The sequence below is a fragment of the Falco cherrug genome, chromosome 7 (assembly GCF_023634085.1).
Source record: "Falco cherrug isolate bFalChe1 chromosome 7, bFalChe1.pri, whole genome shotgun sequence".
In the NCBI taxonomy this organism is placed as follows: domain Eukaryota; kingdom Metazoa; phylum Chordata; class Aves; order Falconiformes; family Falconidae; genus Falco; species Falco cherrug.
Window position 1 is genome coordinate 8,705,959 of NC_073703.1, and position 14,630 is coordinate 8,720,588.

At 42.2% G+C, this 14,630-nt stretch overlaps 1 long non-coding RNA gene across 5 annotated transcripts in view; it reads left to right on the top strand.

Annotated features, from left to right (window-relative positions):
• The window catches only part of LOC114015232 (uncharacterized), a 35,867-nt gene that overhangs the window by 5,874 nt on the left and 15,363 nt on the right, over positions 1–14,630 (top strand). For 2 of the 5 annotated variants that reach the window (XR_008733051.1, XR_008733053.1), the window contains exon 2: positions 14,304–14,488. This is a non-coding gene — a long non-coding RNA (uncharacterized LOC114015232). Of the gene's footprint in view, positions 1–5,664; positions 5,713–14,303; positions 14,489–14,630 lie in introns of all 5 variants that reach the window. The other 3 variants (XR_003559034.2, XR_003559036.2, XR_008733052.1) reach the window with 3 other exon arrangements.

Here is a 14,630-nt window from a genome sequence, read left to right on the forward strand (position 1 = left end):
GGCGGGCGGGGGGGGGGCCGGGCACGAACAATATTGATCAGAAGAAGGATAAATCTTTTAACTGCTCGTTAATACCATAAATATGGTCTACACAAGTTTCCACTCTTGTTAAGTCTAATCAGTACATGGAAGATGGAGACATAGCCCACTTGAATGAATTTTTATTATTGCCAGAGGGGCAATTGCATCTGTGGGCTCCCTCCTCTCCTCGCTTTGCAGCCCCCCCGCCCCGAGCTCCAAAATCCCCCCTTGCAGAGGAGGATCGGGAAGGTGCGCAGGAAGCACGGGAGGCAAATTCAAGCTTTTCGTCCTTTCTCCCCTTTTCCAAACGCTCCTTTTCTGCAAAGCTGAAGGGGTCATGGTGGGGAAAGCCTAAAGGGGGGAGTACACCCCCCCACCCCCCACCCCCCATTTATTCTTGAGATCCGTGGATGAAAGGATGACCTAGTAATTCAGTTTGATGATAACCATTTTCATGCTTGAAAACAATCTGCCAAATTAAACCTAAATGGAAAGGTAGTGGAAGCAGGGCATCTGGAGATCCCCCCCCCACCTTTCCGGAAGGGATTGTTTGGCAAAAGGAGGAGGGAAAGGCAATTAAATAGACTAAAGATGATTTAAATCCCAACCAAAAATAATTCCAGGGAGAAGTTTCCCCCCTCCGGTGTTGCCCAGCCCTGGATTTGAAAACTTTGGCCCAACTTGTGGCGATAGCTACAACTTTGCTCCGGAGGGGTCAGAGGTGAGGGCTATTTTAACCCTAAAAGCCTGCGAGTGACCAAGGTTGAGGCCGGGCTCGCAGCACTAATAGCCATAATTACCTCCTCCCCTTCCAGGGACATTCCTCGCAGCAGCAGTGTTAGACGCCGAATTGAAGAAAATCCTGGAGTCGAACATATCTTGGGGGGTAAATAACAGCAATATGAAGGAATTTCAGAGCTCTCTCTTTTGCTTGGGGGGATTGAAGCCTTTTTTTTTTCTCCCCCCCCCTTTTTTTCCCTCCTTTTTCCCCCCTTTGCCAAGCATTCCCAAGGCGCTGGGTCTTTGTCTTAGAAGGAATGGAGTGTCTGAATGGTGTGAAAGGGACAGAGAGGGTTGCTTCAAATCGATTTTACTTGTCCTCTCTGTCTTTTCGGATCAACGCCCTTCAATGGACACATAGGTGCTCTTTCAACCAAAAACTTGTGCAACATTTTCTGCCTGTATTGGTGCTAAATACAATAAATGCTGGGCAGATTTTTTCCCTTTCTTTCCAAAGCAGAAAGCACCCTAATTAAATTGTTTTATATGGACAGTCAGGACAGACCAATTAAGTATGCATTAGTATAAAGATATATTCGAGAGATAAGCGCTCTATAGCAGCCCTGTCTAGGCAAGGTGTGTAAAGTGTCCTCTCGAAGAGAGGCTGTAAGCAGGGTTTCATATGGATTTTTCCCCTCCATTGCCTCCTATACTCGAGTAAGGGACTGAATAAGTTAGCGAAAAGCCATTAGTGAAAGTGGTTTCTAAACAAAGTTAACAGGTGGATGTACCTGGTTTTAGATTTGAATAACAGTCGCACATCTGTAATATACAGCCATATATTTATGCAGCACGTATGCATGCAATGTACACTTACAGGGACAAATGCCCTCGCCCTGTAGCTTGTGCGCAAATGCACGCACACGGAAATAAAATAAATAGCTGGGCACTTCTGTAGGCTACAGGACATGATGTGAGTAAACACACACACATCACAGATATATAACTGTGTATCTATTGTGTATAGGCACCCAGCCCTGCATCAAAGGCAGACACACGCACACCAGGCGTAGCTGTCTCGCCTGGGTGTGCTGCACAGACAGCTAGCCAGAGATCAGCGGACACACAGCACAGTCCTGGGGTAATTACAAGTGGAAATATTTCCTATTCGAGGCATAGGCTTTCCCAGGAGTGAAATAACAGATCAGGATAAAACATACACATACACACACGAACTTCTCTTTCTGTCCCTTTTATCACCCTGGGAAAGCTCTCGTGTATGGTTAACCACAGGAACCGGGCTTTAAGCTCTTCTCCATTTCCATTATTATTATTTTTTTTTCTTCACTGCAGCTTTTCCGTGTAGTTCAAAGAAAAAAAAAAACCCAACAACCAAAAAACACCAAACCAAAACCTCTACAAATCAACAACCCCCCAAACCCCCTAAACAGGCAAACAAGCAAAAAAAGCAATCAGCCCCCAGCCCTGCCTCAGCCTGATCCTGGGGCAGGCAGAGCTGCGGGATGCGAGAGGGAGGAGGAGGAGGAGGAGGAGGGAGGTGGGCTGGAAGTTGCTGGGGCACCCTCCATCCCTGGGCACTTCGTTACCCACCCGCCGAGGCAGAGCTGTGGGAGCGAGTCCAGAGCCTTGAGATGCTGCAGGGTGGGACGGGGGATTCGCCCCTTTATTGTGACATTGCACCGCAGAGACAGGACGTTTTTTTGCTGGAGGGGTCGGGGGAGAGGGGATGGGAGGGGTACAGGGATGCGGAGCATCCTTGCGACGGCTGCCCGGGTTGATCCTCATTTTCCAGCAGCGCCTGGGATGTGTTAGCCCACCAAAGGGAGGTGGGAGACGGGGAAGAATAAACCATTCCGTGCTTAGGCGCTTTAATGTCACGGTAAACAGGTTAGAAACAGACGGTTTTAAAGCCTCAATTTCTCTTCACTGGTTACCTTCGAGGATAACTCATAACAGACTGTATGGGGGGCAAAGAATTCATCTGAAGAAGATCTCAGCAAGTCACTACCCGGACAATAGTCCACCTCCTGTTGGGTTGCGTATTGATCAGGAGAGGAGCTGAAGATGTCGCCACACTAAATATTTACTGATCACACACAAATAGCCGCGACTTGAACGATTTTCTCCTGTGAGGAGAGCAGAGAGAGAAGGGTAAATCATTTTATTAGTGTGTATAAAGCAAAGAGCACACTCTGGCTTGGAGTGTTTTAAGATGTGTCTTCAGCTGGATGAAAAGAGTTAGGGAAATCGATATGGAGTGATTAGACGAGCCAGTCGTGTCAAAGAGAGAGGCTGTGAATTTCATGGATTTGGTTATACCGGGAGGGGGAAAATATATCGAGAGATTAAAGGGAGGAACCCATTGTAGCAGAGCCAATGAAAAAATAATATCTAATCAGACCCGGCAAAGGTAGGGACGGGATAAGACCCACATTTCTAAAGAATCACATCAGCTGGAGAGGGATCAGGGACACACATGGAGGAGGCAAACGGGGGGAGAGCTGGCGAGTGGGAGCCTAGAAATGCTACAGAGCAAATCCAGGAGAGGCAGAGAAAAGTCGTCTCTGTGGAGCAATGCTGAGACACCACGAAAACGGGGACAAAAGGCTCAGGAGCGAGGGGAAGGCGAGGGCTGGAGCAAGCGGGCGCCTGACTTGGAGGTGAAGTTGAGGGGTCTCCAGCCCCCGTGCCCACCAGGCAGGCAGCCCTCTAGCAGCAGGAGCGAGGGCACGTCCAGCTCAGATGCCAGGGGTTTAAATCCTTCTCCTCCAAGTTTGTTCTCCCCTCTCCTTCCCCCCCCTCAAGCAAATGTGGTGAGTAAAATGGATTTTAGCGTTTAACCACCTCATCTTAGCCACGTAATGACAAGGCTCGTAATATGTAATCTACAGATTACTGCCATTCGAGAGTGACCACAAGTGGCATAAAAGAAAAAATAAAATAAAATCAGTATTTCTGCAAATGACAAAAAGGCTAAAACCAGCCCGTGCTTTACGTGTTGAAGTTAGGGAGTTGCTGCTGCAGGATTTTATCGGGCGCAGGGAGCAGCTCAGCCGTGGCTCAGGTACAGCCCGGGGTGGCTCGACGGATTAAGTGCTGGAGACAAGCAAATGTCTGAGTGCCAAAGGGCAGAAAGCTGGGAGCAGGGCAGGGGCTCTGCCAAGCGACGTTAAAATACGTGCTTTAGGGGATGCTCCTGTTTTTTTTTTCCTTCCCGCCCCCCCCCCCCCCCCCCCCCGAATCCTGATGTTTGGGCCGTGTTCAGACGCTACCTTCTCTCTGTATATTTTTCTTTAGCAGAAAGTAGGATGCGACTGCAGAAAACTAAGTCAAGGGAGCGAGAGAAAGTTTGAGCCGGACTTTAAATGATGCTGATTGCTGGGAGGGAGGAAAGGCATCTAAAGCTAGGAACCGAGGAGTAAAACTGATGTGAAAACAGCTTTTCACTTCTCCTCCAAGTGCTAATTTTGCTACTGTAAACAAACACTGAAGTTAGAAACAGCTGCAAATAGCCTGCCAGGCACCCAGGGCTCAGGGACCGGGCCGGGGGTGGGGGGGGTGTGGAGGGAGGGAGGGAGGGATGGGTGACTTTTGTTCATCTCCCGGTCTGAATCTGAATTCCACCCAAACTTTGCTTTCTCCCGAAATCAGTGGCTGATACTGTTTTTAGTTGTGGAGAAGGGTGTGTGTGTGTGTGTGTGTAGAGAAATAGGCATATTAAGAGCACTTCATGCGAGCCTATAGAGTGCAGGCAGCTCGGCTGGATCACTAATGCAACAGGAAACCTCGGGATAAGACTCAGCCTAATTAACAGTTTTCCATAGCTGAAGCGATTTTTAAGAATCCCAATGGATTAGCCCAATATGTTCAGGTGTGAGGCTACGAGGGCCTATAACTCCTTTCACTATAATCTTATAACCTCCTTACCTAATTCCTTAGATTGCAGATAGGAAGAGTCTGACCCTGGAGGTCGTAAAGAGCTTGGTTTCATTAACCCTTCCCTCCCCAGCGCTGCTCCAAGGTTAACTGCGCTGGGCTGTGTGTTTGGGGGAGGGAGGGAGGGCAGAAGAAAGGGATTTGCAAGCAAGAGGGGTCGATCCGACCGGGGTAGGGAAGGCGGGGGGGGGGGGGGGGGGGAGGGAGGGAGGGAGGGAAGGCGGGCAAGGCTTAAAATGATTTCTGCTCCCTTCATTCCCTTCCCCTGAACCAAAGGAAAAATGGAAAGGGAACTTTTTTCTTTCCCATGAACCGGGAGGTGCACAATAGTATGGACTTTTGTGAGACAATTCTTTCCCTTTACACTATTTCAGAGTTTTTTTGTGGTTTTTTTTTTTATATTTTTTTTCCCAAACGTGGAGGAAATGAAACATTCTAGAAATGTCAGATATTGCAAAAAGCAAAACGATCTCCATCTTTAGGACCAGCAGCAATCTCTTGAGCTTCTTGTCCATAGTAAAGCTGTAATCTTTAAAGAAAAAAAAATCTAGAAAAGCTTCTCAGACTGTATTTGCCTGGTAACACACCTGGTTCATATTTTAATAGGTAGTTACATTATATTGATTCAGGGTACATCATTGATGTTGAAAGTTAATAACTCTCAAATTATATCTATCTGCCTACATACATAATTGCATACACAGTATAACACTGTAAGAATTTGCATTTTGCAGCACATTCTTTGTTCTTAAATCTTTTAACACATTGAATTGTTCCTTTGAAGAAAATGCTATTGAAGCACATGTTTAAGGAAAAGATGCTTCTAAACTATATGTTTAAGCAATGGAATTGTTGAGTGAAATATAGGTTTCTTTGTATTTCACACAAACCTTGCCATACGCCAATCTTAACCTATACATCCGACCTGTTTTTTTTTTTTTTTCCTTTTTTTATTTTCCCTCCCAGTCAGAAGGCAGAAATATGTGAACTGCTGAGAGAGGTGGGTACTTTTTGGTAAGTATGTTTAGATATGATCTTCAGATAGATTTATTTTACTTTCAAATTCTTGGGATACTAATTGAGCTAGCAAACAATATCCCAGCTGAATGTCTCAGCTCCTTCCCTATTTAACAAGCTTTTAATATAGAATTATATTGCAGCCATCCTTCTACTAAACAATATAGCTGAGAAGTCAGCAAAAAAAAAAGTTAAAACCAAATTATAATTGCTGCCTTATATCTGACTCTTCTTCCTTTCTGCAGTCCTAATGAACTCTTTAAAGTTTTTTTCTTATTTCTGAGTGACAGATCAAAAATTATTAGCAGAATCAGAAGCAGATGGAAAACTTGAAATAATGTGTCTAAATATTTCATATTGCTACTTATAATACTAGCCCCTTGTAAAAAGGAACCATTCCCTATTTATTCTGTTTATAAATACAGATAGATAGGTTCTTTTTTTCCAGCGCCTGCCTCAGAGATGACATAAATAGAGATTGAACTATCAGGAGGAAAAAAAAAAAAGAAAAAAAGAAAAAAAACCCAAAACCCTGGACAGGAATAGAGACAGACAGATAGATATGTAACTGTATCTGAACGATGTTACGTACCACATTAGGGGATGGTAAAAAAACATAAATAGATTGCATATTTATAACCTCATAATTAAAATACATTCTTATGTCTCTCCTCCGAAAGGTTGCAGCTTTCTCGGAAATATTTTGGTGGTGCATATTTCAAACTCTGTGTCCCAAGCTGAATTAAGATGAGCTGTTGTACCCAAAAGTAAACCACTTGTTTACAATTTTATATTTAAGTTTCAACTGCCTATCAATCACTATCATTTTCTTTATATTTCACCTACTGACATCTGGAGACTTTTATTAAAAATGGTGTTAGTTTATATCAAATTCTAATTTCTGTTTATAAGAAATTAGTCAGTATTATCCAAAACAATCCCCTGTGTTTGACTGACATAAATTGGATGAGAATTTTTCACATTCAAAGGGTTAAAGCTAAACTGAAAACTTTAAAGCAAAGGAATACCAGCAAACAGTGAAAAATAGCACGTTTGCTCTCTCTGGGCAAGCTTGCATTATATCACATGTAAGGAAGCCCAAATTTTTAAATCTAAGACCAGTTTTAGTTTTTAATAGGAAATAATTACATGGAACTTTATTTCCAGAGAGAATGTCCCTTCCAGCTACAGTGTTTTGCTTTGATCTGAGCATTAGCTGGTAATAAAATAACCATATTTTGGATCCTAAGCATATTGATGCTTAAAGGAATGTTATGCTTTCAATCAAATCCTAACTTTAGATTATCCAAAGGTATTCATCCTTCTTTTGTCAGAAACCAATTTGCTCTCTTGCTCCTACAGCTACTCACATGTGTTTTAGTATACTTTTGTTGTTTTATGGTAGAATTTGCACTGTCGAGGTGGAAAACTTTTCAATGGAGCAAGATCATGTTCCAGCCTGGCAATTTGGGCTGTTTCTCATACAGCTCCCCCATCCAGCCCTTCTTCACACTTGTTGTACACCACCACCACTGCTCATCTCTGAGGGTGACTACCTCGAACATCCTTGCAGCATTATTTTGTTTTAAATCCCTGGATTTTTATTTCTTTATCTAGGTATCTATCTATCTATTTATTTATTTAATTATTTATTTTACCTGGGGAATCAATCATTTGGACCCATCCTGAACAATTAACCTCCCCTTTATATCACAGCCCCAAGTGCAGTACTTCATAAAGACATGAAAAGGACATCCCAGACAGCAGGACCCGAGCCCAGGCTTGTCACAGAGTATAAAAGGAGAGAGAAGGGGAGTTTTTATCTCTTTGCCCAGCCAGTTCTTAATAGTTCTAAGTTTCAGTGTGACAATGAAACAGTTTTGATAACATAGCTCATGGGTTTCTCTGCCACATAAAGTTTTCTTAATAATAAAAAAGAAGAAACTTTATCCCTGCTAAATTAAAATAGGGCAGATGTTGGATATGGTTCATATTAGCCAGCCTTTCACCCCTTTGCCCCTGGCACTAAAGTTCTGACTTTTTCTTTCTACTATGTCTGTTTCTAACTGGAAGGTATTATTCCTGCCTCGCTCTCTTCTCTATTTATTTTTTCAGCGTCTAAAATTAAACCTGTTCATTTAGTAATATACATTCTATTTCAGATTGCTAAACCTGGCCAGAGAGGGGAAACACTTTCCAAAAAGTGATGCACCACTGACCTTAAAAGAAAACATAAGGCAGGGAAAGCTGTTCTTAAAAGGTTTATTTCTAGAGAATTTTGTAGCTCTGTTGACATTATGGGGATAATGGCTGTATTGCAATGGGCTTTCAAAGCCCAAGAGGTTTATGTTTTCTTCTGACCATAAGTATAATAAAATTTTAAAGGTGCACAAAGTCTCATCGCTTTAGATATTTAAAACTAGATTGAAAAAACCCTTGGGAAACATACATTATAGTGGACAGCCCTGCTGAGAAGGCAGGGGATAGAAAAAAAAAACCAACTACCCCAAACCCAAATAAACCCCCCTCCCCAGTTATTTCATGCTAGCTCTATGAAAATCCTGGCTATTCAACTCCCAAGGATAGCACAACTCTTTTCTCCAGGGCTGTGAAGATAGAATTTATTGTCCATTTGGAACGATCAAGTTTAGGCTAATAAAAGGCCTTCTGTAAGCAGAAATGCCCCAGCTGATGCTTGGCAGAGTTTTCAATGGTAGAGTTTATACAGGATGGGGGCTCTGCACTATTTGAAATTGCTCATATCTCAGCAGCTGAAGATGATTTGACACACAGAAGTAAATGTTAGTAGGCAATGGCTGAGCGTTAATCAGCGTTGCTTTCTGAACTGGGTGGTTGAAAGCAGGAAAAAGTGAAAGCTGCTCTCTCTAGCCCTTCCCTTTGCTAAGGTGCTGCTAACTTTTATGATTTTTTTCCCCCCCTCTTCCTCTTTTACTATCTGTCTTTGTGCCTGAGGGCCAGTGAAAGAACACTGCAAATTCTAGATTGCTTTCAGAGTTTCCCTTTGCTGATGATGGATTACCATGTCAATTTAAACGGCATAGGATTAATTTGTTTCAATGATTTCTCTTTAGGCTGAATGCCAGTCTTTTTTTCTATCTCTCTCCTTTTTCTTAATAATAATAATAATAATAATAACAACAACAATAATAATAATAACAACAACAACAATATCAATAATAATAATAACAATCCTTCTAAACCCCAAACACTTTTGATATCCCACATTAAAAAGACAATAATAGAAATAGACAAGTTAGGTGTAATGTTGCAACACAGTTATAGGTTTGAGAGTTTTTATCTCATTCTAAGGGGTTGAAGCATACAGTCAGTCACATTAAAATGAAATTGGATCCTACGTTTATTCAATAAATACTTGTCTTGTAGGTAATCCAGAGCAGAGTGCTTTTGACACATAAGGACTTAATTTGTCTTGGATAACAAGTTATTAATATGGCATATTTAAACTTGCCACCTACAATAAGGTCATTTAGATCTATAATACGACTCGCAAGAGAACTTCATAAAGCCAGAAACAAAGTTTGAAACTGCCTCCGAGTTGCGGAGCAGACGCACGGCTCACGGTTTGCTCTTTTCAGAAGAAAGTTCAGAGCAAGTAGAAGCCACCCAAATCCAAATGGTGTGCATCTGCTCTGCTTTGAAAGGCAAACGTAAATGGAGTAAGGAGGAAAAAAAAGAACCCAAACACACATTTTTGAATGTGTAAGCTTTAAAGCTGTGCTGCGTCTGCTAGCAAACTCATCGCAGCTTTGAAAGTGAAAAAACAACATTTGGTTCCGAGTGGAAATTCGCCTGCATTTGCACCCTACCTCTTCCATGTGCTTTGCAATTTACTTGCTTTTAATAATAAGTGAGGAAGTTGGAACATAATCCACCCATAAATGTTATTGCTGTAATTTGGCTGCGCTGTGTTTGTTCATGCATTAGCCGTATATGTAAAGCGAAGTGGGGATGTATGGTGGTGATCCCTGTACAGCCTGAACAAACAGAGATGTTTTGGTACATGCTGGATTTCAACCCCCAAATACTCTGCAATTGTTTTAAAACTTGGGAAGCTGGAGATGCGGTGTTTAGTGTCAGACCTGTCCTAACCAAACAATGCCTGCAAGAGGTGCATCAGGAGGGGAATATTGTGGGCGTGCTACACAGGACCTGTTTTGTGGCTGGCGCTTCGGTCTCTGAATTGTATGTGTAAGCTTTATTATTCTGCTTTTATGTATTAAGCTCTTGGTTGCTCTTGCCCTGGCAAATTCTGTCTCTTTAAGTAACTAAATCTCGTTTTTAAGCTCTTCTTGGGAAAAGGATGTTACACATGAGTAGAAAAATGCAGGCAAGAAAGGCTAATTGAATGAAAAGAGAGAATTAGGTTAAAAATAGAGTACAATCTAGTATCACATTTTCACTAGTGTAACCTGAAATGAAGGTGTCTCCAAGTCCCTAGTGATGCCAGAGTGTTTAGATGTTGGGCACAGATGGAGACACCTATTGAAATGTGTCTGAAGAAGATTAATAGGACTTGTCAGTGTTGGGAAAGCACTGCTTTGCTGTAAATTTCTACTAGCACAAGATGAATTACCGATGAATGCTCAGTTATCAACCCCATCACTATCATTGGACACTAAATCAAATTGAGCAGTTATCTACAATCAGAAAATTTCTTTTAAAAATAGGCATGCACCTTTAGGCTTAAACTCTTTAATAAGACAATATCCTCTATGGTATGTGTGTGTTCACGCAGGGATATGATTTAAAGTTTCTGTACAAAAAGCTTCTGTTCGGAAATGAACTTCAAGTTTAGTGTGAAATCAAGGCTGTCAAACAATAGAAGATATTCAGAAAATACTGGTTGTACGATATAAGGTTCTGCTGGGGGCCTGATCCAAGATGGATTTTCATACATGTCATTAGATTTTGGATCCGTCCTTATTTATGAGCGCTTTTTTTCATCACTCCTCTCCCCTTATTTTTGGTGATGATAAAAACCCCCTTCTCTCTACCTTAGAGACTGAGCATCCAAATCATATATTAATGCAAAATAGCTGTCAAGACTCAGGATATATCTATAATAATAATACCACCCTCTCAACATATTTAGGAAATTACAGCTTAATATAATGAAATATGTAATGAAAGAATCAATTAATAATATTTTAACTGAGAATATTTCCTTCTCGCCTTTATAAACGGGGAAACTGTCACAAGCAAAATTATCACAAGCATTTACCAGCCCACTGCTAAAGTGTATTAGCTGTATTTACTGTGTGATGCTGATGATGACAATGATATTAAATAAGTGTTATATATTTTTAGTTTCTAGGATTTCTTTGCCTCCCACCCAGGCATTTTATTACTTTATCCAAGGAGATTTATCGGGGCATGTTTTCTGAAGTCAATTTTTCCGTTTTATTATAGACAAGGGCAGTCATTTATGTTTAGGGAGGGAGACAGGTACAGTGCCTTTATCTGATCTGTGTCCTCAGCCACAGCCACCTTCTTAATCGACGGCAAATTCCCACTCTGGAGGATCAGGCCCTATCTGGGCTACTTCTCAGCCAAGGAATGTATCCTTCCCTTCATCTCCATCTATCTTACCTGTGATGTATGCTACTTTTTGAGGAGGGAATAGTACGCTATTTACCACAAAGCACAGCTTCAAAGCCTTTGTGTGTTTCTCATCTCCAGCCAAAGCTTATTATTTAGCGCCTTAAAAATTTACCTGGGTAAAGGATAGTAGCAGTTACTGTCTTAATTTTTACATCCTAATTTTAATGCAGCAAATGCCCTGCATTAGGGCCAGATTCTCACTCACATGGAAATTATTAAGTTTAAGCAGAACAGAGCCGATTACAGCCAGCTACAGCCCGTGCCCTTCTAACACAGTCACTTTACAGCATCCCCTTGTTTGTTTTTTTCTTTGGAGGGCATGATTCTTTAAACATGTTTGTTTTACACAGAGCAGCAGCTGATTCCTAACATTTTTTTCCCCACAAACATGTAAAGAGAATATTAATAGGGAATATTAATAAAGCTGAGTGCAGCACGATGCTAGTTAGATTGTAGTAGCTGAGAAATATGAACTAGTGAACATAATCCATAAACTCCATTTGGTTACTATAATACTCCAATCTGTATTTATTACAACCCTACTCTGATGCTTATACAACTGCAATTGCTAGATTTATACACTCTAATGGTTTCACAATAGGAAAAACCTGTGTTCTTTATCTTTCTTTTCCTCTCCAAAATAACCCCTTCCACATATACTTCAGGCTTCTCCGGACCTTGTCTGGGTTTAATCACAGGCTCTGGGACAAAATGTGCATTATTAAGAAATATAAATATTTTCAGAAGCAATCAAAGGGTTGAAAGATTGATTCGGCATGTAGATTGGGTTTAATTCGAAGCAGCTTTGTTCTAATGAGGACTACTGGGATACAAAGACGGCAGCCGCTTATGGCCACCAGTTGGGAACTTCGACTCGCTGCAGCAACCTGTCAAGGATTTGAAGAAACTGCCAGGTATTAGACAGCAAAGTGGTGGGGAAGCCAGTGGTCTATTGTTTTCAGCCTCCTTCCGAGGCTGGATTAGGATTTCATAGTCCCCGTTTTACTGAAATGAAAATTAAGGTTAATTTCTTGCTGCCTATGGGGCCAAATCCTGCAGTCCCTCACTCGGGGGAAACCCCTACGGACTTTACGGGGGGCTTTGCCTAAGGGAAAGGTGGCAAAGCTTGGCTGAGCCCCAAGACCAGCACATTTGAGAGCCCCAAAGCAATTTTTACTGCTTCCAGACCTGGTGTGGTTGCTTTCGCGGTGACTTTTTCTGTTAAATTTTGCTACTTGCGCTCCTAGACATGATGGGACGTTTTTGCACAGGGAAGTGTTTTTCCTTAAGGAGAAATAGAGCTCCGTGTTGGCTTGGAAGCTCTTGTGTCCTTGTTGGGTGACCCAGCAGAACTGCCGGACCCGTCCTGCTTCCTGGGGAAAGCCTGCAACGTCCAACAAAACATCCTTGAGATGATGCTGAACAAAATGGAACACTTGATAGCTTTCCCCTCAGACTTAAAGTAACCCAAGAGGAAAATTTCAGTGTGCACTGTGTGAGGGGGTGTCATGTCACAGGCACTTGGGGAGCACAAGACCCTGGCAGCTTTCCTAAATGTTGAGCATACAGTCAGAATCACAGTATATACAGGATCAAACACTGACTAGTTTCGCTCTCCCCTTAGCCCCCCCTTGCCTACTTTTGTCCATAAAAGCAATAGAAAGAGAGAAAGCTTGAATTTTCTGAACTGTTTCACCCATCCACAGCTGGAATTCCAAAGTGAAATGAAAATGCCTTTAAAATCAACCCTACATGGGAGCCTGAGAGAACAAGTTTTCCTTTGTTGTAGGGTATAGTATTATTTGCTGTAGGTTTTTGATATACATTCTAAATTAGGCCTGCAAAGGAATGCTTCATCTTTAATTCATCACTCTCAGCTGAAAGAGATTAGCAATGTCTAGCACGCACCCTTCGTATGGTGCTGACCTCATCAAGTATGGCCTGAAATTAATTAGCCTCATTCATTCCAAATGGAAAAGGATAATGGAGCTGCATTTTAGAGATGACCATCACAAATTGTATGCAGCATATTTAAAATCCCTCCCCCCTCACTCCCCTCCCCATTTAAAAAACTATGTAGATTAAAATTCTTTCCAGAACTTGCAATATGTCAGAGTTATCAAGGCATTAGGAGCAGAAACCACTCAGTTTTTATTTGTGGAACTGGGAGCCACATTTTGTGTGTGTGGCTGTAAAAGCTGTCTAAATGGCAGAACACCTGGAATTAATTTGACATTTCCAGGTGCTCTGGAAAACTGGGGCATCAAGCACTTGATGTTTAAACATTCTTCCACTGGCTTGCTTAAATCAATATGAAAGTGGTGTCCCTTTGTCATTCATACATGCAAAGTGCTAGCACAAACTCCAGCTTGGCTTCAGAGTCCTACATCACTCATAATCTAATTAGAAATCAGAGCAGAGCTGAAGCAGCATTCTTTGTGGATTCTTGGGCAGCAAATAGGGATACTTGTCTTTTGTTTCCCTCCTCGATTGCATCGTTCACAAGCTTTCACACCACATCTCTAAAGGTGGTTAGGTGCCTCAAGATGTTGACAGGCATGAAGGACAAGATTATTTAGGTATTTAGGTGCCTACCCTGGGTGATTTCAAATGGAATTAAGCAAATGGATGTTACTGGGGGAGGAGGAGGGGTGGGGGGTAGGAAAAAAAAAGGAAAAAAGCTTCCAGTGCATATGAAAAGCTCTAATTTGTTGTCCTAAACTCTAGCAATGTGGGTGATGTTTTTCCAGGGTAAAATTTCCTGCAGGGTAAATTTACTGAAGTCTGCTAATTTTTAGCGAGGTCAGTGGGTACTCGGTTTTGGGCAGCGCAGCCCAGCCTGGCAGCTCAGCCAGCTTCTCCGTGGCAGGGCACGGCGGTGGCGTGTGCCCTGGTTGCTTCCCAAGAGACAGGGAAAATAGTAAAGAATGCGGGATTTCCCACAGGAATTTGGAAGATGCCCATGTCTAAGACAATGTTAAGGATTGGGTCAAAATCGAGATCCAGCCTGGATTCCTCCATCTGAGTAGTCCTGTCTTGACCTACGAGTGCTAATGGATTGCAGCGACGCGGACCTTCCTCTCTCCTCACTCCTCAGCGTCAGATCACCAAGAGGGCCTGAGATAACGCTGTGAGTAAGAGACACATTTTTCCTCACATCAAATAATTCATTGTGAAACTTCAGATTTTGAAACACCAAGGTCAAAATGACCTGTATCTGCAGTGCCACGGCTTGGGGAATGTTCCTGCAGTTTGTACATCCAAGGCTGGAT